Raw genomic sequence first — 21,993 nt, forward strand, 5'->3', positions numbered from 1 at the left:
GTTGCATAACCTTCAAGCTAGTAGTCCACCGATTCAACTGATGATTACAACTATACTGAAAGAGGTTTGTGTGTTTAATTCTGATTTATGCTGTGCCACTCATCGATTTCCAACACATTTCAACCCCATGCTATATGGTCGCATCAACAAAAGCTCATAATACGCCTTCTAAGAGCCACATCGCCCACAAAATCTCCAAAGGATCAGTCGTTGGCGGAAATCATGGAACAGAGTCCTATACAGAGTATCGGAGCCTTTCAGCAGGTGCAGTGCAGATGACTTTGCTCAAATTTGGTGGTTTATGTTGCGGAATAATGAAGCCATTATTGACTACAAAGAATTATTTTTGGCGCAAGCATATTTGTTCAAGGAGAGCTCAATCGATACCAATTTCACAAGCTCATTTGCAATGACAATATGGTCACTGTGATATAGTTTTTCCAGAATCTGAATCGATACTTTACAGTGGTAAATAGCAGATTCAGATTGCAGAGTCAAAAGTACGAAGAGCTTTCTCATGAATTGTGCTGTGAAGACATTTGGATAGAGGATGTTAATGATGGATGAATTCGGCCCCTTTTGAGAGAAGGTGAACTACTCCTACCCTCTGCAAATATCTCTCCCAGTTGCCACCTTGGACGCAGATCCAACATTATCTGTACAAAGGCTTGGGGGTGGGCAAACAAGCTTCAAGTTATGCTTCTTTACAATCTTATCCAGCTGAATTCGCACATAATGATTTGAAGCAACGCCTCCTGACACAACCAAACAATTAATAGATGGTTCAATGCTTTGGGCCCATTCAACAGCTCGATCACATCTCTGCTCCAAACGCAAAACATCAATTCTCTGGAAAAAGGCAGCAATGTCTGCCCGTAGTTTTCGGTCTTTAGTGCTCGCGGCAACTATCGGATCATTGTTTGTATCAATGTTTCTGAATTCAATTGCCTTCCGCACTTGTGTTTTCAAGCCTGCATATGAGAAATTACAATCCTTGTGTTGCTGCATGGGTACCGAAAGCTTAATAGCATGTGGGTCACCTTCCAGCGCAAGCTCTTCTAGAGCCGGGCCACCACCTCTCCTCATATCGAGTCCAAGCCACCTTGCTGTCTTGTCATATGCCTCTCCAATTGCATCATCTATTTTTGTACCTAGTTGTACATATCGACCAACACTTTGCACTAGGACAAGAAGATTGTGACCACCAGATATTAAAAGGGTCAGGAATGGAAATTGCAACTCCTTTTCTGTCAACCTAGCAACTAAAGCATGCGCCTCCATGTGATGGACTCCAACCATTGGCAAATTGTGTTTTCCAGCTATCAGTCTTGCTTTTCTCACACCAATACGTAAGCATAGGCTTAAACCAGGTCCAATAGTCACAGCCACTGCAGAAAGATCAAATGGTGTCAAATTTGCATTATGCAATGCATCTTCCACCACTCCATCATAAACACAGCATGAGAAAGCTACCATGTCCTCTTCAAATCGAAGATGAACTGCAATATATTTTCCATTACTTTTGGAGCTTGCCCCAATCATGCGTTTTACTAGCTTTTCTGCAAGTGAAGTAATGGGCACAGAAAATTTTAATGCTTCGTAATTAGCCAAACATCGGAGGCGCTGAATATTGGGCGGGACTTCAGATGACAGTCTATTTGCAAATGGAGATATCCATATTACCCCAATATCAAGTAATCTTGGAAAAACCTTTTGCAAGTAGTAACTGACAGGTGACCAAGCCTTAACCCTGAAATTAAAAATATTGCTTGTATTGTAGTCAAACGTTGCCATTATATCTTCTGGGAGCTCTCTAACCACCCTCACATCATATCTAAGACTTTTGATAAAATGCCCCTCATCATAAATGTCTCCAAAGTTGCTAGGATCTTGCCAAATACTGTTAAAATGAAATTTGGGGATAACAAGAGTTGCATTCAAAAGGCCTGCCACAGCTACTGCATTACAAATCGATGTGCGCTGTTGATTGAGACCACCATTTGCTTCAATAAGTATGTAACCATTTGAATGTGGCAATCCTCCACTCAATGTATGACTGATACAAGGTATCCATTCCTCTCCCTCCCTTGGGTGCTGCCATGCTGCCATAAGCTTCTAACAAAATAAGTACAAACACTGTCATGGCAGCATAAACAAACTGCTCACATCTTCCCTTGTCAATCACTGGTGAAAACTTTGCAGCAGCAGAGAAGGCACGTGCATGAAGAAATGGATATTCCATGACACCTTGGACGGTTACAACCCCGAACCATAGGTCTAGACTCTGTTGCATCCCCTCCTTTACAGCACTCGGCATTGTTTTGTCATCAACTGGTCTCAGATTTTGCCTGGAGGTTCCCTTGCAGAATTTTGTCGATGTTGCATGTGCGCCAATGTCAAAATAAGATGACTCAAGTAGTCCCAATACAGTTGAAGAAATTAGATGCCAACATAAAGACATAATGGATGTATAACTGTGTATTGCTGCTCTAAGGGCCTGCAAAGCTTCGAAACGAATGACTGGATGTGCCACTGTAGAGAACCTCTGTACCATGATAATTGAAACCATATGAAGATAAAACTTGACCAAATTCATCAATCGTAGAGTCTGATGTATGCTTTGTTTTCTTTGTGCTTTTACAGAGGTAGGAGCTGCAATCACTGCCTTTTGAAGAGCTGGAGCATAAATTACACAAATTTAAACAACACATTAATGATTTCTTCTTCAAAACAGGGTTTTGAAGAAGAATCTATCTCTGACATGAGACGGAGTCTAACATTGGCTCCATTTGGGATGGCAGCTGCAGCTTCCTGGAGGTGCCAAGAACCGCAGAACTTTGGGAGAGCAGACAGTGCCTCCACCATTGGGCAATGGAGTCATCATCAACACAACTCTGGATTTATTTTCACACTGAAACTGAACTGAAACAATCTTCAAGCAAACTAAAACAAGATGCTGCCTTTATGGCTGCTTATTTATTTACAAATCCTACTCTAATCTACTGTACAAATAATAGATCAGGTAATGCTAAAATGCCATATTAACCATTCAAGTAAACCTGAGAATGAAGCCACTTGAGAATGCTGCCACGAAGTCACAGATGCAAGTGTTGGCAGCCCTTCATGCACGTGGTGACCCTGGTCACGGAAAAGACAGCCTGATCTGTCAATCAACCTGAAAAATGTGTCCATGTATGCCGCAATAGGATCACGGACACCGGACTCTGTTGGCTGCCCCAACTCTGCAATGCATACTTCCAGCTGCACACTGTCAATGTATACCTCTATAGGCAAGTCTGTTATTGCTTGTTGTGAAGGAAGGAGGATTTCCAAGAACTTTTTAGGGTCTTGGAAATCATAAGACTGAATCTGCTCATCGAGACACTGAATCTCATTTTCAACTCTTTCAACAACCAACTCACAGACGCTAGGATGATAATTCAGAGATTTCAAAAATTGAAGGAAAATACTGAAAATTTCTTCATTAATTTCGATATCTACTAACCATTCTCTAAATTCGTTTAGAGGTTCACACAGTGCAGGGTTTGCCACATACCCTACCATTGCATGAGTGAATCAACAGGCACTGGAATGTCTGGATCGAGTTGGAGTCGCCAGGTGAATGGTTCAGCCTGCATAAGTGTCTGACTGCTGTCCACCATCAGCATCAGATCTGCACCTTGATTGCATGTACTGGGACAAAACAATCAACAAATTGAATGTTCTCCCCAGTATGGTCGCCACTATGTTAGCACTTGGAATTCACCTAGGCTGAGATAGACAAACTCTCAAGGCTACATCAAACCATTTCACCTCGTAGCTAGCCCTACGAGGTATGAGAAGGCTCTCTCGGGTCAGATTTGATATATCTTTCAATAGGATTAGGCTGACCAATTAAGAATAAAGATTTTAGGCTAGTAAATTGATAGGGGGTTTGATTTAATGATTTTTGGGGTTTTTTAATGGAATGACGGGGCTTTTCTGGGCTGCATGGGCAAAATCACAGCTTCAAACAGAGAAATATAATGACTACACAGGGTATCAACTGAGGCAAGGTAGGCATGCAATTTAACACCAAATCTGGTTTCAAATGGGATGGCAAGACTGGTGAGGAGCTAAGGAGGGCAAATAATACTTCGAATCCTCCTTAAACAGAAGAAAACATTGAATTGAAGAAACTTATAGGAGGAGCATATAATACTATGAATTCCTACCTAATCACTTCATTTGCTCAAATAGATATGATCATGAGGTGAATGAAACATAACAGTTTACATATGAGACAAAGGGAAAAACTTATGCTAAATCAACATACCACATGAATCTCAACAAACAGAGCTGTGAAATTCCATTAAATTCTCTGCAGAAAACTGTACAATACAAAGCTCTCTGCTTCTCCAGCAGCTCCCAGCGCTCAGAAAAACTCCCCTCTCTCACTCTTTCTCATTACAAATGAATAAATACAATGCTGCCCAAAACAGGGGTGCTGTTTTAACTAACTACAAAAATATGAAACAAAATACAGCTGGGGGAAAACAAGTCGACCCCAAGACCAGGAATTTGTTTTTATCCTTATTTAACAAAATAAACTAAAACAAAACAATCAGCGCTTCCTGAAGAGAGAGTGGCGCTCTTTCTACTTGATAACTGATGAAGTAGCATTTACAGGTGTCAATCCCGACTGAAGACAAACATAGGCAATCGCTCCTCATTCTCTGCCACTTTGCATATGCTGGAAATTACAACTGCTCCCGAATTTCTGGAAATACATTGGCGATTTTAATAAAACAAACTTTAAACTAACATTCTGTTGATGATTTGGCTAATTATGAGGCAAAACTGGAGCGCAGATCTCCATAGGACCAAGATTGGAATCAAATCGCATTCTCTGGCTGTAATGGATAATCTTCACTTTAGTTTGGTTTGCCACGTTGCATAACCTTCAAGCTAGTAGTCCACCGATTCAGCTGATGATGACAACTATACTGAAAGAGGTTTGCGTGTTTAATTCTGATTTATGCTGTGCCACTCATCGATTTCCAACACATTTCAACCACATGCTATATGGTAGCATCAACAAAAGCTCATAATCCGCCTTCTAAGAGCCACATCGCCCACAAAATCTCCAAAGGATCAGTCGTTGGCGGAAATCATGGAACAGAGTCCTGTACAGAGTATCGGAGCCTTTCAGCAGGTGCAGTGCAGATGACTTTGCTCAAATTTGGTGGTTTATGTTGCGGAATAATGAAGCCATTATTGACTACAAAGAATTCTTTTTGGCGCAAGCATATTTGTTCAAGGAGAGCTCAATCGATACCAATTTCACAAGCTCATTTGCAATGACAATATGGTCACTGTGATATAGTTTTTCCAGAATCTGAATCGATACTTTACAGTGGTAAATAGCAGATTCAGATTGCAGAGTCAAAAGTACGAAGAGCTTTCTCATGAATTGTGCTGTGAAGACATTTGGATAGAGGATGTTAATGATGGATGAATTCGGCCCCTTTTGAGAGAGGGTGAACTACTCCTACCCTCTGCAAATATCTCTCCCAGTTGCCACCTTGGACGCAGATCCAACATTATCTGTACAAAGGCTTGGGGGTGGGCAAACAAGCTTCAAGTTATGCTTCTTTACAATCTTATCCAGCTGAATTCGCACATAATGATTTGAAGCAACGCCTCCTGACACAACCAAACAATTAATAGATGGTTCAATGCTTTGGGCCCATTCAACAGCTCGATCACATCTCTGCTCCAAACGCAAAACAACAACTCTCTGGAAAAAGGCAGCAATGTCTGCCCGTAGTTTTCGGTCTTTAGTGCTCGCGGCAACTATCGGATCATTGTTTGTATCAATGTTTCTGAATTCAATTGCCTTCCGCACTTGTGTTTTCAAGCCTGCATATGAGAAATTACAATCCTTGTGTTGCTGCATGGGTACCGAAAGCTTAATAGCATGTGGGTCACCTTCCAGCGCAAGCTCTTCTAGAGCCGGGCCACCACCTCTCCTCATATCGAGTCCAAGCCACCTTGCTGTCTTGTCATATGCCTCTCCAATTGCATCATCTATTGTTGTACCTAGTTGTACATATCGACCAACACTTTGCGCTAGGATAAGAAGATTGTGACCACCAGATATTAAAAGGGCCAGGAATGGAAATTGCAACTCCTTTTCTGTCAACCTAGCAACTAAAGCATGCGCCTCCATGTGATGGACTCCAACCATTGGCAAATTGTGTTTTCCAGCTATCAGTCTTGCTTTTCTCACACCAATACGTAAGCATAGGCTTAAACCAGGTCCAATAGTCACAGCCACTGCAGAAAGATCAAATGGTGTCAAATTTGCATTATGCAATGCATCTTCCACCACTCCATCATAAACACAGCATGAGAAAGCTACCATGTCCTCTTCAAATCGAAGATGAACTGCAATATATTTTCCATTACTTCTGGAGCTTGCCCCAATCATGCGTTTTACTAGCTTTTCTGCAAGTGAAGTAATGGGCACAGAAAATTTTAATGCTTCGTAATTAGCCAAACATCGGAGGCGCTGAATATTGGGCGGGACTTCAGATGACAGTCTATTTGCAAATGGAGATATCCATATTACCCCAATATCAAGTAATCTTGGAAAAACCTTTTGCAAGTAGTAACTGATAGGTGACCAAGCCTTAACCCTGAAATTAAAAATATTGCTTGTATTGTAGTCAAACGTTGCCATTATATCTTCTGGGAGCTCTCTAACCACCCTCACATCATATCTAAGACTTTTGATAAAATGCCCCTCATCATAAATGTCTCCAAAGTTGCTAGGATCTTGCCAAATACTGTTAAAATGAAATTTGGGGATAACAAGAGTTGCATTCAAAAGGCCTGCCACAGCTACTGCATTACAAATCGATGTGCGTTGTTGATTGAGACCACCATTTTCTTCAATAAGTATGTAACCATTTGAATGTGGCAATCCTCCACTCAATGTATGACTGATACAAGGTATCCATTCCTCTCCCTCCCTTGGGTGCTGCCATGCTGCCATAAGCTTCTAACAAAATAAGTACAAACACTGTCATGGCAGCATAAACAAACTGCTCACATCCTCCCTTGTCAATCACTAGTGAAAACTTTGCAGCAGCAGAGAAGGCACGTGCATGAAGAAATGGATATTCCATGACACCTTGGATGGTTACAACCCCGAACCATAGGTCTAGACTCTGTTGCATCCCCTCCTTTATAGCACTCGGCATTGTTTTGTCATCAACTGGTCTCAGATTTTGCCTGGAGGTTCCCTTGCAGAATTTTGTCGATGTTGCATGTGCGCCAATGTCAAAATAAGATGACTCAAGTAGTCCCAATACAGTTGAAGAAATTAGATGCCAACATAAAGACATAATGGATGTATAACTGTGTATTGCTGCTCTAAGGGCCTGCAAAGCTTCGAAACGAATGACTGGATGTGCCACTGTAGAGAACCTCTGTACCATGATAATTGAAACCATATGAAGATAAAACTTGACCAAATTCATCAATCGTAGAGTCTGATGTATGCTTTGTTTTCTTTGTGCTTTTACAAAGGTAGGAGCTGCAATCACTGCCTTTTGAAGAGCTGGAGCATAAATTACACAAATTTAAACAACACATTAATGATTTCTTCTTCAAAACAGGGTTTTGAAGAAGAATCTATCTCTGACATGAGACGGAGTCTAACAGTTGCTACAAATGTTTTTCACCTTCTTTCAAAGGCAACCTGTTATCATTCTGAAATAAGTCATTAAAAACATAAGCATATTTATGAAAAGTATGATTCAAAAAATCTCTTTGTTTGATCATCAACAATGTCAAGTTATGACTTGCATTCACTAGCCTCTTTATTTTCCTTGCATTAACTAAAGAAATGTTTAGTTTCTTGCGATGAGACCTCACAATATACTTCACCCCATCTTTAAGAAAATGATATTTGTGCTCTGTTGTGGCCACCAACAACCCCCCTCCTTATTTAGTGTTAGCAATAAACACTAGGTAAGTGGGGACCCTTAGTAAAAAACTCAAAAAATCAATTAAGACTCATGTATAATACTCCTTAAGAAACATCGCATCGCGCAAAAAATGATAAGGCATTCCCTTATGAGTAAAAATGATAAACTGCGAAAATGCGATGCGAATTCCATCGCATCGCATGCATTAATAAAAAACTCAAGTTGGAAAACCGTAAAGAATCGCCGATATGCGATATCGCAGTATCGCATCTCGCAAAATTGCATAAAAGATACTTAGCGATTTTGCGATACAGCGATAACGCGATTAGCGATTTTGCGATACAGCGATACAACGATCAGCGATTTTGCGATTTTGTGATACAGCGATAGTGCGATCAGCGATTTTGCAATTTTGCGATCTGCGATACTGCGATCTACAATATTGCGATCTGCGATATTGCAATCCGCGATATTGCGATAACGCAATTAAGCAACCTTGCGATAACACAGCACAATGAAATTGCGATATTGCGATAATGCGACGCTGATCGCAGAAACATTCCATCGCAAATTTTCCTGGCTCAATATTCAAGAAAGTTTTCCATAAACCAAGAAATGGGTACGCGCTGTAATGATAATTAATGAATTATACGCCAGTTGTTAATAAAAGATGATTTTGTGTTGTTCAAAAAGCCAGTTTACGTCAAGTGGCATGTTTTGTATATCCATAGCATTTAAAGCTTTCCTGTCGATTATTATTATTATTATTCTCTCCTCACTTATGAACTGCAGGAACGAAAAACAAAAATTACACGAAGCAATGTGCAGGAAGTTATGAGGAAAAAGGGTAAAACTCCTATGTTTAAAGACAGAGAAAAGACGCCCGCATGGAACAGAGCTGCAGATTCACAGAACACTGCTAAGCCATCCATTACAGATCTTTCATTTGTAGCCATGGTTGAATAAGTGTTGAATGATGCTGATATCGACAGACAGGTTAAAGCTCAAGGTCAAGAGCTCACGAAAGCGTTATTCTCACAAATTTTGAAGCTTTGTACCAAGTAAAGAAAAGGCATAATAGGCAAAAAACGCATCGGAGAGGCCCAGATCAAAGAACGGAGGCAGTTTCCGATGCGCGATTTGCTGAGGAAATTGTTCAAAAATCAAAGCCTCTAACTGCTCAGTCACTTGTAAACCCGGAAAATGCAAGAAAGCAATGGTAAAGAACAAACTGGAAACATAAAGCTAAAGAAAGGGCAGAAGCAATTCGAGGGTTAACCAAGTTGAACTGAAGCTATTACTAGGCACACGTAGTAAATCCACATAGTCAGAGGATGACTCTCGAGTATATCATCAATTTTGCTGAAAATATGGTGCCATCTCTTATCATTTCTGTTTTCTTAGCTCAACCAAAAGCGGAAGACAGTCAACCAACTCTCCCAGGCAAATACTGAATGATTACAACATTAAGGAGCAAATGCAGAAATAGTTAGATATTAGATTTAATTTTTAGAAATAGTTTTGCTTAGAAAAATGGCGGTCATTTAAACCATATCCTGAATCTGTGTAAATAAGTTATTTAATTAGTAGTATTTAAACCCTTCTCATGCATTTAGAGAAGGGTCCAGAAATTTATCAAAAAACTTGTCCTCAGAACATGCACTTTTGTACCCCCTGAGGAGGTTTTGGTGAATGAATGGAACAGGATCTGTTGATGTTTGCATTTGATATCTACTACTGATGTTACACTTTTGTACTCTTAGTGGATGTTAGAGCCAGGAGAGATAAATCATTGTTGCTTGAAGCTTATGAGTAGGACTAGTCATAAATGGTACTTTTATCTCTTGACCATTTCTGCTTATATGTTAAAGTGATATACAGTTTTTAGTTGTTTATGTATTATTGCATGAATGTCTGAGTTATCATTTGGCACTTTTGTACGGTGATAGCTATTTATTTATGCTTAATGTATGAATAGCTCATTATGTGATATGTTTTTCACAACTGCTTCATCTAACTTCTTATGCGAAGTGGTTCATCTTTCTTGATTTCCTTTCTTATAATCGCTAAATGATCTTTATTACCAGTTGTTATTTGAAATCTCTTTAGATCGCATAATACAAGAATTATAGCCCGGGTTAGTATAGATTTAGATGTGTTGTTTATTAGATTACAATAGCATAGAATTAGATTAAAGTTTGAATTAGAATATCTTAAATAGGACATGTTAGATCAGCAACATCAAATTCTACACACACACACTCATAGATTGGGAAACTGGTCCCATTATCCCCAGTTAGACCCGCTATACCAAATGGATAAGGAGCTACCAACCAAGGTCCGGACCGGGCGGGTATCCCCCTTGTTGTCGACCCGATTTTCGGGGCTTCAACATGCTCATAGCAATGAAACACCACTTTCCTTTCATACAAATATGGACTTCCCAAGATAATTCCATAAATGTGAAGTGGGACCACATCTAACTTGACTTCATCAACAAAGCTTGCACTAATAACAAATCTAAAAATGCATTTCCTTGAAACCTGTAAATTGGCATCCTTAATTATCCAACCCAAAGGGTATGGTTTATGATGTGGTATAGTTTCAAGTTTAAGCTCTTTAATTAAGTCTTCTGAAATTAGGTTTGCCTATGATCCACTATTAAAGAGTGCATCAATCTTGCTATGATTTGAGATTACTCTGACAGTGAACAACTCTTCCCTTTTGTCTTTATTTGGAGTGTTGTTGTGACTATTTGAGGAACTAGTGCTTTCATCATGTTGACCTTTCAAACCCATAGCTGTAATTTTTATCTCATCTCCTAAATCTGACCCTAAGTCTTTTTTAGCTATAACAACAGTTTTTCCCTTCTCTTTGGCTTTCAATCTATCTGGTTTTAATCATGGATGAAGTTGCCAACAATGGTCTTCATCATGGCCAATCTTTGAATAGTTTTTGCATGTGAGTTTTTCCTTCTCTTTTTTGATACTTGCATTCTTATTTCCCTTCCATTTTCCTCCCTTCTCTTTCCCTTACCCTCACTTTCCCCTTTCTCCTCTATCTTTTGTTTTCCCCTTGCCTCAAGATGCGTAGCTTGCACACATACTTCATCTAAGTTGCTTGGGTTAAACATAAGGATAGTATGCTGCAAATAGGAATGTAAACCTCCAATATATTTCAAGAGTGTGTCTTGTGAATTCAAGTTTACTCCTAATAACAAAGCCTTTTTCCTAAACTCCTGTGTATAATCTTGGACTGTTTGGCCTTTAAGCTGCCTAAAATTCTACCAACTCATAATGGATTTTTTCATATACACTAAAGGATAAAACTATCTTTTAATTGCATAAAAAAATTCAAACCAAGAAAGGGATATCTTACCATGGATTCACATTTCCTCTTGAGTCATTGCTTCCCACCAAACTAGTGCAACTCCTTCTAGCCTCAGTGAAGCCCACTAGATCTTTATGTCGTCTCCTCAAAGGTTTTGAATTCTATAGTATACCTCCAACTATTGTCCAAATTTTCTGCATTGTACATGGGAAGTTCAAATTTTATGTTCAATATAAGTAATGGAGTTTTCCCTTTTGGGGTTTTGGAATACGGGTAGTGTTGGGCACCAAATCAACCTATCTTTTTCTTGCATTTCCACTCCTATTTTCATCCCTTTTGTATTCCTTCGCATATATTTACTATGTAAAACTATGAGGTAATTCCCCTTTATCATCTCTTGGGATATTTAATTAATGAAGTAGAGTCATGAGGGTTTTTACCTATGTGAACCACTAAAACATATTATGACAGCAGATTATGGAGTGCATGTGTTGACCTCACGACATATCGTAGCAGTTCTGTGATTCACAGCAGCTGATCGACCATGATGAAACAACATAACTGATTTGCAGCTATTCTCAACCCATTTTGGATCATTCCTGTTCTTGCTCTCTCGGCGCTAGTGTTGTGTGAACTGATGTATATCTTTGGGCATATAGTTGCCGGGTTTTGGGGAGAGATGTTACTCCCCTTTGTACTGTATAAAAGACGGGTCATTCCTGTACGAGGGGTTAGCTAGACCCTGCATTGTATTGTAACAACATTGTTCAGATTAATAAAATACAACCCTTTTGTTGTTCTATCTTTCGCTGTGAGTAATGCAGCCCTGATCAGAGAGCTGGGCCCGCTCTTCTGATCAGGTGCTGCGTGTTTTCTTGTTATATGTGTATTGTTCATGGTTGTGTTTCTTTCTTGATTGCTGTTGCAGATTCTTTAGATCGCTGTAAATACCTTTTTAAGTTTTGCAGTTGAGTTTCTATTTCTGTTTCAGTAATGCTTTGATTTGGTAATCATGAAGCCTTGGTCAATGACATATTGTAACCTTGCCCCTGCATATACCTTGCATGTTGGCTTGAAAAGAATACACACCCGGATTGATACATTAATGTAGGAAAAGGGATGAATAATTTTTTCATACCTAGACACCAACATTTTGGCGTCGTTGCCGAGGAGGCTAACAAGGTGCAAGACATGATCTGTATCAACCAGAGGGTCAATCTCTCATCTTGGGGAGAGAATGAGCTTTCTCACTCTGCTCCAGGTCTTGAGCGTAGGTATTTCATTTATTTTGTGCTTTTATTGATTTCCTATCTTATTACGGCCAATCTCTTGCCCTGGGGAGGGAGGAGTCCTTTGACGCCCTGCTCTAGGGCCTGAGCTTAGATTTCCCTAGCATTTTTGTTGTTTTGGTTTTGAGAAACCCAATCTCTCGCCCTAGGGATGTTGGGTATGGAGCCTGATTATCTTCTGTATTCAAAGGTATCGCCACATTTACCCCAGTTCAAAATGGCGTGTCAACGCTACCCGTAAAATATTTGCTGCACGGGGGGTCGAGGGGGGGGGCGACTGTTGTGGGGAAAAGTATCCGACTCGGATGACCCTATCCCTACTCTAAAGGTGACAGTCTTTAGCAACAACTGAAAGTAAAGCTTTAATGTTTTCCTTTATGAAAGTACAGAGAGAAGGAAGAAAAGATTAACCAACCGGTGTCTTTCGCTTTTGTCGATCCTTATCCTCTCTCTTTGTCTCTTGTTCCCAGCTCCTTGCTCCCTTTGCCGGTCCAGCTACACACAGATCCTGCACAACAGAGAGAAGAAGACTACAAGATACATGTACTCATAACTGATGCATGGATTAGAGTGGATCAAATATACAAGTAAATACAATACATCAATGCAATACAAGTATATAGGAGAACATTCAAAGCTTTATTGATAAGAGTAACAGGGTTCTGAGAAGGTTACAACCATCAATGGCTCCAATCCAGCAGCACCTCCCCAGCAGCAAGAAGTCTCCTCTTCACCTCTAGAAAAACAATCACCTAATAGCTCTAACTGTAAACCAACAGCACTTCCTTACTTTGCACAAAATTCCAGCCTCCTTAGACCTCATAGAAGAGCTCTATATATAGGAGAGAAGAAGAAAGGATGAGTCAGCTTGAGGCTGGCATAGAGCTGACTAGTGTCCTCTCCCTCTTCAGTTAATCTTCAGTTCTTGAGTCCACTTGGAGATCCTTGCTTACACATGGTGATCAAGTACCTCTTACTCATCACAGGGCGAATCTCATGAACCAAGTGTCAGTTTGGAAGCTTCCTGGGCAGTTGACACCTTGCAGAATGACTGTGCCACTTGGCCAATCTCGCCCAGCGCAGGTAGCCTTCATTAGATTTGACTTCCAGCGCAGGTACAAAGAGGAGCAGTTGCATTCCAGCGCAGATGCTCAGTGGAGCAGCTGACATGATCCAAAATTAGCCTGTTTTGAAGTGTTTTCAGGTGGAGAACTGATTGGAAGTGCTGTTGTTTGATGACCTTGTTCTTTTAGGGGTAAGAACAACATGTTTAGGGACTGAGGATCCCTGTAATTATCGACATTTCATGCTCCATGCTGCGAGGCACAAAAATGTCTATAACAGTTGCCCCCTAAAGTATGAGGCCGTTTATCGGGTGAAATGCTTTATCTAGAGGGTCCGAAGTTCATTCCAGTGCTGAGGAGGCGCCCTGTAATACAATACAATACAATACATTATTTTTCATTCTGTTTTCATGATCTAGCTGAGGCGGGCATTCCCATGCTCAGCTTTATAAATACATTTTGGTACATAGAACAGACGATCGTCTGATGGTAGACCGATAATTCTCTGCTGGAATTATCATCCTTTGAGTAGGATGATCATCTGCTGCAATGATGTACATGACAAATGCTTTTATATTTCCTGAATATGTATCACAGCCCGGATGGATGAAACTAGATCCGGGGTCTTCAAACTCGTTCGATCTTCACTCTAAGTACAAGTCGATCCATGTGAGAATTTCACTGAAGTCGAACATGGAAAGACATCGCTTGATTACCGGTCAATGATGAAAACCGTTAACAAGCGCGAGAGGAATCACCGATAATGATAATGACCCTCAAGGTACTGCAGTACAATTCACGTGGCGTGAATAAAGGACTTGGCGTCGAACGCCACGCAAAATCTTCTGGTCGAAGGTCATTGATGTATACCTGTCGCCGGAAGTGAGAAACTTGTCATTGAGGCATGCAAGCTTCAAAGTACTGATGGGGTTGTTCCTAGATCAACTTCTTGGATAATGAGCTGAAGTCGAAAAGAAGCGATCCGTCAAAGGAGGGCCTTAATGAATCCCACATCAATGACACGGAACGGAGCTAATGATTTTAGTGGAGGTGAAAACAAGCTGTGATATATGATTCAGGGTGGCGATCATGAATGGATGAAGGATAATGTATGGCAGTGGATGGGACACGGTTGACACTTTCAGAATGACCCCTCTTGAACATATAACGACACTGATGCGATGGATCGGTAGCATTACCCCAAATGTGGATGGTTTGGCGAAGACCATGGTGATGAGACCGGTGAATGAAACAACCCAACCCGATGTGGAACGGAGGAAAAGTGTCATGTTCAAGAGTGACTTGCTACCATTAAGCTTCGATGTTCTCCCAATTTTTCCCCAGTCGTTTCTGACCAGTACCTCTTTATTTTTGTCAAGCTTGAGGAGGATAACATATGCTTGTTCTATAACCTGCCCTTCGGGCAAGCCCATCGCTATGATTTAACGAGCTTAGCGATAGGGAAACTCGTTCTCGTCTAAAGACAAGTTTGTCGCTATTTAATGAATTTAACGAGTCTAACGACAATGAAAACTCGGTCCTTTTCATTTTTAGAGAGTCTGAAAAGGTACATAAAGTCAACTCCAAAATTCCTTTTTCGTCATCTAATCCCTTAAGTCCGAAAAAGTATAAAACAATACAGAAGGGATGAATTTTCGATTGCTTTAACGAGCCGAACAAAACAAGCGCTCGATCTTTTTGTGCAATAATCCCTCAGGTCCAAAAAGATTAAAATCTAGAGGAGGGATAGCTCTTCCGGTCGCTTTAACGAGCTGGAAGGCCAAAACTCGGCAAACTTTTCATATTTTACGAGTCAGTGAAAAGAGCTCAAAGAAGACTCGTCTTTTGAGGAACGAGTGATAAACAGGGATGGCAGCAGATTCCAGGTACAAATTGGAACTTTCCAATCACGGCAGTGTCACAAGGATGGCTAGGTGAAATCACTCTTCGCAGCTGTTTCTCAAAAGAGGTAAACACACAAATGGAAGTGAATGATCGGCCAAATGACGGTGGAGGTGACGGTGCACAAACACGACCAAGGCTTTTATGGCTGATGAATTTACGATCTCAGAAGGGTATTTACCAGTTCATTTTTTCTGAATGAGCTTGAACTCTAAAGGAAAGCCTGCTCATAAACTTATGTTTATTTTTTAACGAGCATGAACTATGCGCTAAAACTGCTCGGATCTTGCGTTTATTTTTTAACGAGCATGAACTATGTGCTAAAACTGCTCGAATTTGCATGCCCCCAGCATCATAATAACGCATGTCAAAGGAGGGTGCCCCCCAAGCTTCATTGCATTCAACTTGGTGGTTGGAATGAAGGTTTACCTTTGAATTTTGAAAGGGGTTTTGTTTCATTTTTTAATGAGGTTGACATAGTAAAAGAACTATCCTCATGACTCCTTGTTTCATTTTTTAACGAGGTTGACACGAGATAAGAACCGTCCTCGGAGCCCACTGTATTTACAGTATTTCCATTAGGGCGATGATCCATGCTGACAAAATGTTTAGGAATATTCCGAATCCATTAGATATAGAAGATTTCATATTGTAGGTTTCCACTGTGGCCACTTCTGCCAGATTTCTTGCAGGCGGTAGGGCAAAAGTACCCATTAAGGCAGGGTCTTTTAGGAGACCTACTCCAATATTTTGAAGCGAATGATCGCTTCCATGGATCACTGGAATGCTTCCCGTAACTTGTGAACTGTCGTGGAGGAAAGTTTGTTGGTCGACGATTGTAATCCCTCCTTGAAAGGGAAATGCAATCTTCCTGAAGTAGGTCGACACGACTGCGGCCATGGCATATATCCAGGGCCTTCCTAGTAGGATGTTGTAATCGAGGTTTCCATCGATTACTTCAACATCGACTTCTACTGTTTTGCCCCCCAGTTCAACTTGCAAGTTACTTAAAATCCCGTATGGAGTGTATGATCGTCCATCAAACGCTTTTAAGGTCGTTGACGATTTCGACAAGGGTGGTGAGCCTAAATTTTTCCAGCAACTCATCGACATAAGACATGTAGATGCCCCCTCATCAATAATTGTTCGATGAACAGTTTTGTTGAGGGCTTTCACTTGAATAAGGAAAGCTAGTTGAGCTGGTAACTTAGGGTCATATCCTTTATGATCAAAGGCCACAAGATTGGAATCCATTGGGCCAATCCCACCTATTGCTGATAATGAAGTTTGCTCTTGGGAGAGGCAATTTTGCGGTACCTCAAGTGTCGACATAGCGGACGGCGATTGGGCCAGGTCCTCTATTATATTATAATTCTGTGCTATTTTGGCACGAGGATTAAATGTCGATTTGTGTACTACTCCCTTTGGCAACTTTACCATTGGTTCAGGAATGATGGGTGGCACAACTTTGGTCAAAGCTGTCGTCGAACTACTAGGTTGTTCATTAGCCTTGTTATTTGACAGCCATGGATTCCCGTAATCTTTATTCCTTGTCAAAGCATTATTCTGCTGCTTTGAGGTAGACAACATAAGCACTTGGGATCGGGAAGCATTTTGATTAGCGACCAGATTTTGACCAGGATTAGGAAACGGATCAGTCAACACAGCTGAGGTTTTCGGACTCTTAAAGAATCTTTTAAGCTCAGCTTTGCATGGACAATCTGCTGTCCAATGATCCTCATCGCATATATGACACCCCGAAGGGGTTTCCCTTTTCTCCCTTTCTTTTTCTTCTTGTCTCCTGGTTGCTTCAGTTGTTTGCCCTTGTCGTCCGACACGGCACTTACTTCCGAGGCAAGAAGTTCTTCATTTGCATTTTGATTCGAAGTCTTACGGGTTTTCTTAGACGAATCCTGTGTTGACTTTGCATTTGCAGTGTCAATCACACCATCGCCGGCATGAGAGTCACTATTTGATCCAGGAGGGGGAGGAATTGAAAATTCCGGTCTAGGGGCGTCAGGTATCTTGTCATAGAGCGTGCCAGACTGAGTATATACTAAGTCTGAATACTGGGCACGAGCAATAACTTGCTCCTCTGTTACGACGCCTCCCTTGGCCACATCTTCTGTTATAGCAGGAAGAAGCGACTTTATAAACCACTCAGCTAAAAGCTGATCTGGAACATAAGTCTTTACCATTCTGCGACGACGACGCCACTCATGTATATGATCTGATATATGTGTGGCCGTTGTCTGCTTGAAATTGGTTAAGATCTCGATTCCAGTTTCGTACCTTATAGGTAACTGAAAGTGTGTTAAGAAAGTCGTGGCTAGGGAACTAAAATTGTCGAAAGAGGCTCTAGGTAATTCAATATACCATTTAGCTGCCGGACCAGTCAATGTCCTCTGGAAAAGGCGAAGCCTTATCGAATCATCATTCAAGGTATTCGACGAACACCACAGATGGAAAGTCATCACATGATTCGACGGGTCTTCGCTAGGATTTCCATTGAATTTAGGAATGTCCGAAGGAAGTTTGTGAGGAATCGCTGGCCACCAATGGGCATAGGCGATTGGATCATTCGTCAATCGATGTAAATCTGGTAATTCTAGAGTTGCCACGAATGGCAACTGCTGATTCAGGTTTGGCGAGGCGTACCCAGGATACGATGGAATCGCCTGAGCAGTAGGCCTTTGCATACCAGCATAATGCAACTGATGTTGATAGGACTGATATGGCTGGTGGGCTTGGCCACTGTAAAGTGGTTGATTTAACCCGCTCTGAATATAGGGTTGCCCACTATTTGCAAAGATCTGTTGCTCAGATCCCTGGTACACCTGTTGAAACTGAGGTTGTTGGTATTGCACCATCCATGGCTGCGAAGCCATGTTTTGCTGTGCGATACTAACTGACGAACCAAGATGCGGGGTTACGGTTCCCGTTTGTATCTGTGTCGTCCCGGCAGTTGGCGATTGTGGTTGTGTTACAGGGTCAAGGGGCTGTTGCATTACAACTTGGGGTTGACATACAACAGGCATCGATTGAACTTGCGACACGGTTACAATTGCTGGCGTCGTCGGGATGCTAGACATAGGTACACATTGTTGCATGGAATATACAACTCTCGGTTGTTGGGGTAACATAGGTACCCAACCACTCGTCGTTACTTCAGTCAAACCTGAATGTTGTTGAAAACTGCCGTATGGGTATCCTCCTGGAGGGGGAAGTGAAAGGGCATATTGCCCCCCATACGGTAACAATCTGGAGCTCAAGGGTATAGATTGCCTTTGAGGACTGGATGGTCCAAACTGATTTCCAAAGGGATCAATTTGTCTAGTTTCAACATAAGAATTACCGGGTATTATACCAGAAGAACAAACTGGAACAAACCAAGTTGTCATAATAGTCCCTGGGTGGACTCCTTCTAGCTGTTGAGAGCTAGTCGGGACAGCTGGTATGCCGGCAAACATCGTCAGAGTGACAGCAGGAGCTTCTGCTGTCGCTGTGTCATTTGGCACAGTCCTAGATGTCGACGGTTGCTCAGACATTTTAAGTCTATCCAATAAACTGCCTAACGATTCTACAGGAACTTCCACTGGCGATGGACAAAATTCTGATGCAGAAGGAAAAAGAGTGGTGCCTACTCCAAAATGAATTGGAGTATTTGCTTGCTGGTCCTCTACGATTTCCTCTATTGCAATCAGACCAGGAGGAAGAGGAAGACCGTCAGGTCCGTAAAAGATTTCTGGTGCCGAAGAAGGGGTTGCTTCGACAGCGACAGTTGTTTGAGCAACAAGACTCTGTGGACCAGTTTCAGATGGAACTGGTTCAGTTATGCAAGTACTTGTCCTCAGACTAGGATCAGTACAACTGTCCCTCTGTTGCTGTTGAACTTCTTCAATAGAGGTAGGGATTCCAGAAATATTAGGAGTGACCAGAATCTCAGATGTAGTTGGAACTGTTGTTCTAACTTTAATGGGAGATTTTGACCCGGTCAAGCGAGTTTGCTTCGTCCGTACTACTCTCGATTCCGGAGACAAAGACGGTTGACTCGCGAGTCTCCTCGAACGACGGAGTTCTAATTGACTTTCCTCCACGGTTGCGGATTACTCGATCAACTAAAATACAAAAAAGGGGAATTATGTTTCCGTATTGAACGAATTTTATTAGACGCTTTTAGACACAACTTTGCTTTTTCATGTTTTAAGAGTCGAGAAAAAGCTAAAGATGACTCTAGTCGCCTTCGATGTATTAACGAGCCCGAAGTGACAAATGCTCGGTTGGACTTTTTCAGTTATAGAGTTTGAAAAAGGCCAAAAGAAACTGCTCTGGAGATCTAGGCAGAGGGTGTGCCAAACCTTTCGCGAAACCACAGAATACGTTTTACGGTACGGGTGGTCGATCTTCGTGAATGCTGTGTTCACTGCATCGCGATCAGTAGGGCGGCCGACACGGCTTCCTAAGGAGAAAGGATAAATGCCTATAGGGGTCTCCCAATATACGCGACGGTACGCGGGAGCACAAGTCCGTATTAGTGCTATCGTCCCTTAGGAGGAATCACCCACCTTCGTAGAGATCGACAGTCACTACGTTTAACGACGCCGGAACACGTCTCTACCTAGACCTCTATTGTGAGCGTTATGTTACAAAGAGTTTTTAGATTCATTCAATATATTTTAAGTTGATCTTGTTTAGCAATTTGTCTTTCAGGATCACCACGAGATGTATTGGTACAAATTCCTAAATGCAGCTAAAATGATAAGCAAGCTTTACAATCTTTTTAGCTTTGAAAATCCTAACTACTGAGGGGAGAGAAAAACATTATTTTTCCACACAGAGCACAAAGCACAAACTAATGCACTTTCTCCTAGATCAATCACGCAAACTTATCAAAAATGCAAATGCAAGATGCATGTATTTCTTTTCTTTTCCCTTAATGTTGATGTAAGACAAAAAGGAAACTGTCGTATAATTTTCGAATTCAATTTGAAGCGTAAACAAACAAGTTTTGTCTAAAATCAAAAGACACCTTATAGGTACTTGTTTCGACACTAAAAATGTATGAATTCAAACCATAAGATGAAAAACAAACAAATTCAAACAGCCATGAACAATAATAAAACTAGCTCTTAAGATCACTACGCCACTTTTACAGTTCTGGATCTAAGAGGTCACAGCTAGACTAGTTCGCTTTTCACAATGGGAAACTGTAAATGAAACAGGAAATACTGAAAGAACAATCACAGTTTCATCACACAACTGAGGCGGAATAATGGCAAGGACAGTTGGTTTCAGCAAGGTACAATGACAAGCAATAGCAGCAAAAACAATGGTGAAAACAAGGCAAGAAACAACAGGAAACCCTAGTAGCAATAGGCAAAACTGGTTCAGTGCAGGTGATACACTGTCAGTTTGACATTCAGCGCAAGTAGCCTTCATGGGACCTGCGCTGAAATGCAGAATGCCTTTGGACAGCCTGCACTGAAGGACGAGAGTTGCGTTTACAAGGATTTCCGGGTCATAAAAAGCTCAAAAATGCACTGTTTTTGCTGAAATAAAAAGCTATAGGTCAAGTACAGGCTAAGGGATGATCAAGAGGATGAAAAGCTATCACAAAGAGTACAAGAGTCTTTTGTAGATCAGCTCTTCAAATCATGAATCTGCTCAGAAAATGAGCAAGAGTAGCAGCCCCTCTACTTCGCTTTTGATATAGTCAAAAGCTTTTCGATTTGGTACTCTTTTCTTCAGGAAATGAATAGCAAAGATACTACAAACACCAACAAGATACTAGGCTCCCCAGTGGAGTCGCCAGTTTGTTGTGGGGAAAAGTATCCGACTCGGATGACCCTATCCCTACTCTAAAGGTGACAGTCTTTAGCAACAACTGAAAGTAAAGCTTTAATGTTTTCCTTTATGAAAGTACAGAGAGAAGGAAGAAAAGATTAACCAACCGGTGTCTTTCGCTTTTGTCGATCCTTATCCTCTCTCTTTGTCTCTTGTTCCCAGCTCCTTACTCCCTTTGCCGGTCCAGCTACACACAGATCCTGCACAACAGAGAGAAGAAGACTACAAGATACATGTACTCATAACTGATGCATGGATTAGAGTGGATCAAATATACAAGTAAATACAATACATCAATGCAATACAAGTATATAGGAGAACATTCAAAGCTTTATTGATAAGAGTAACAGGGTTCTGAGAAGGTTACAACCATCAATGGCTCCAATCCAGCAGCACCTCCCCAGCAGCAAGAAGTCTCCTCTTCACCTCTAGAAAAACAATCACCCAATAGCTCTAACTGTAAACCAACAGCACTTCCTTACTTTGCACAAAATTCCAGCCTCCTTAGACCTCATAGAAGAGCTCTATATATAGGAGAGAAGAAGAAAGGATGAGTCAGCTTGAGGCTGGCATAGAGCTGACTAGTGT

General features: G+C 41.2%; 2 pseudogenes; both read right to left on the reverse strand.

Moving 5' to 3' along the window:
* Window positions 1-600: 600 nt before the first annotated feature.
* On the reverse strand, window positions 601-2,109 carry LOC149244087 (putative tRNA N6-adenosine threonylcarbamoyltransferase, mitochondrial pseudogene; annotated as a pseudogene).
* Window positions 2,110-5,520: 3,411 nt separating this feature from the next.
* On the reverse strand, window positions 5,521-7,039 carry LOC149244088 (putative tRNA N6-adenosine threonylcarbamoyltransferase, mitochondrial pseudogene; annotated as a pseudogene).
* Window positions 7,040-21,993: the final 14,954 nt, after the last annotated feature.

This window comes from Pinus tabuliformis, chromosome 8 (assembly GCF_031772625.1).
Source record: "Pinus tabuliformis cultivar Carrire ecotype Pingquan chromosome 8, CPIR1, whole genome shotgun sequence".
Taxonomy (NCBI): Eukaryota; Viridiplantae; Streptophyta; class Pinopsida; order Pinales; family Pinaceae; genus Pinus; species Pinus tabuliformis.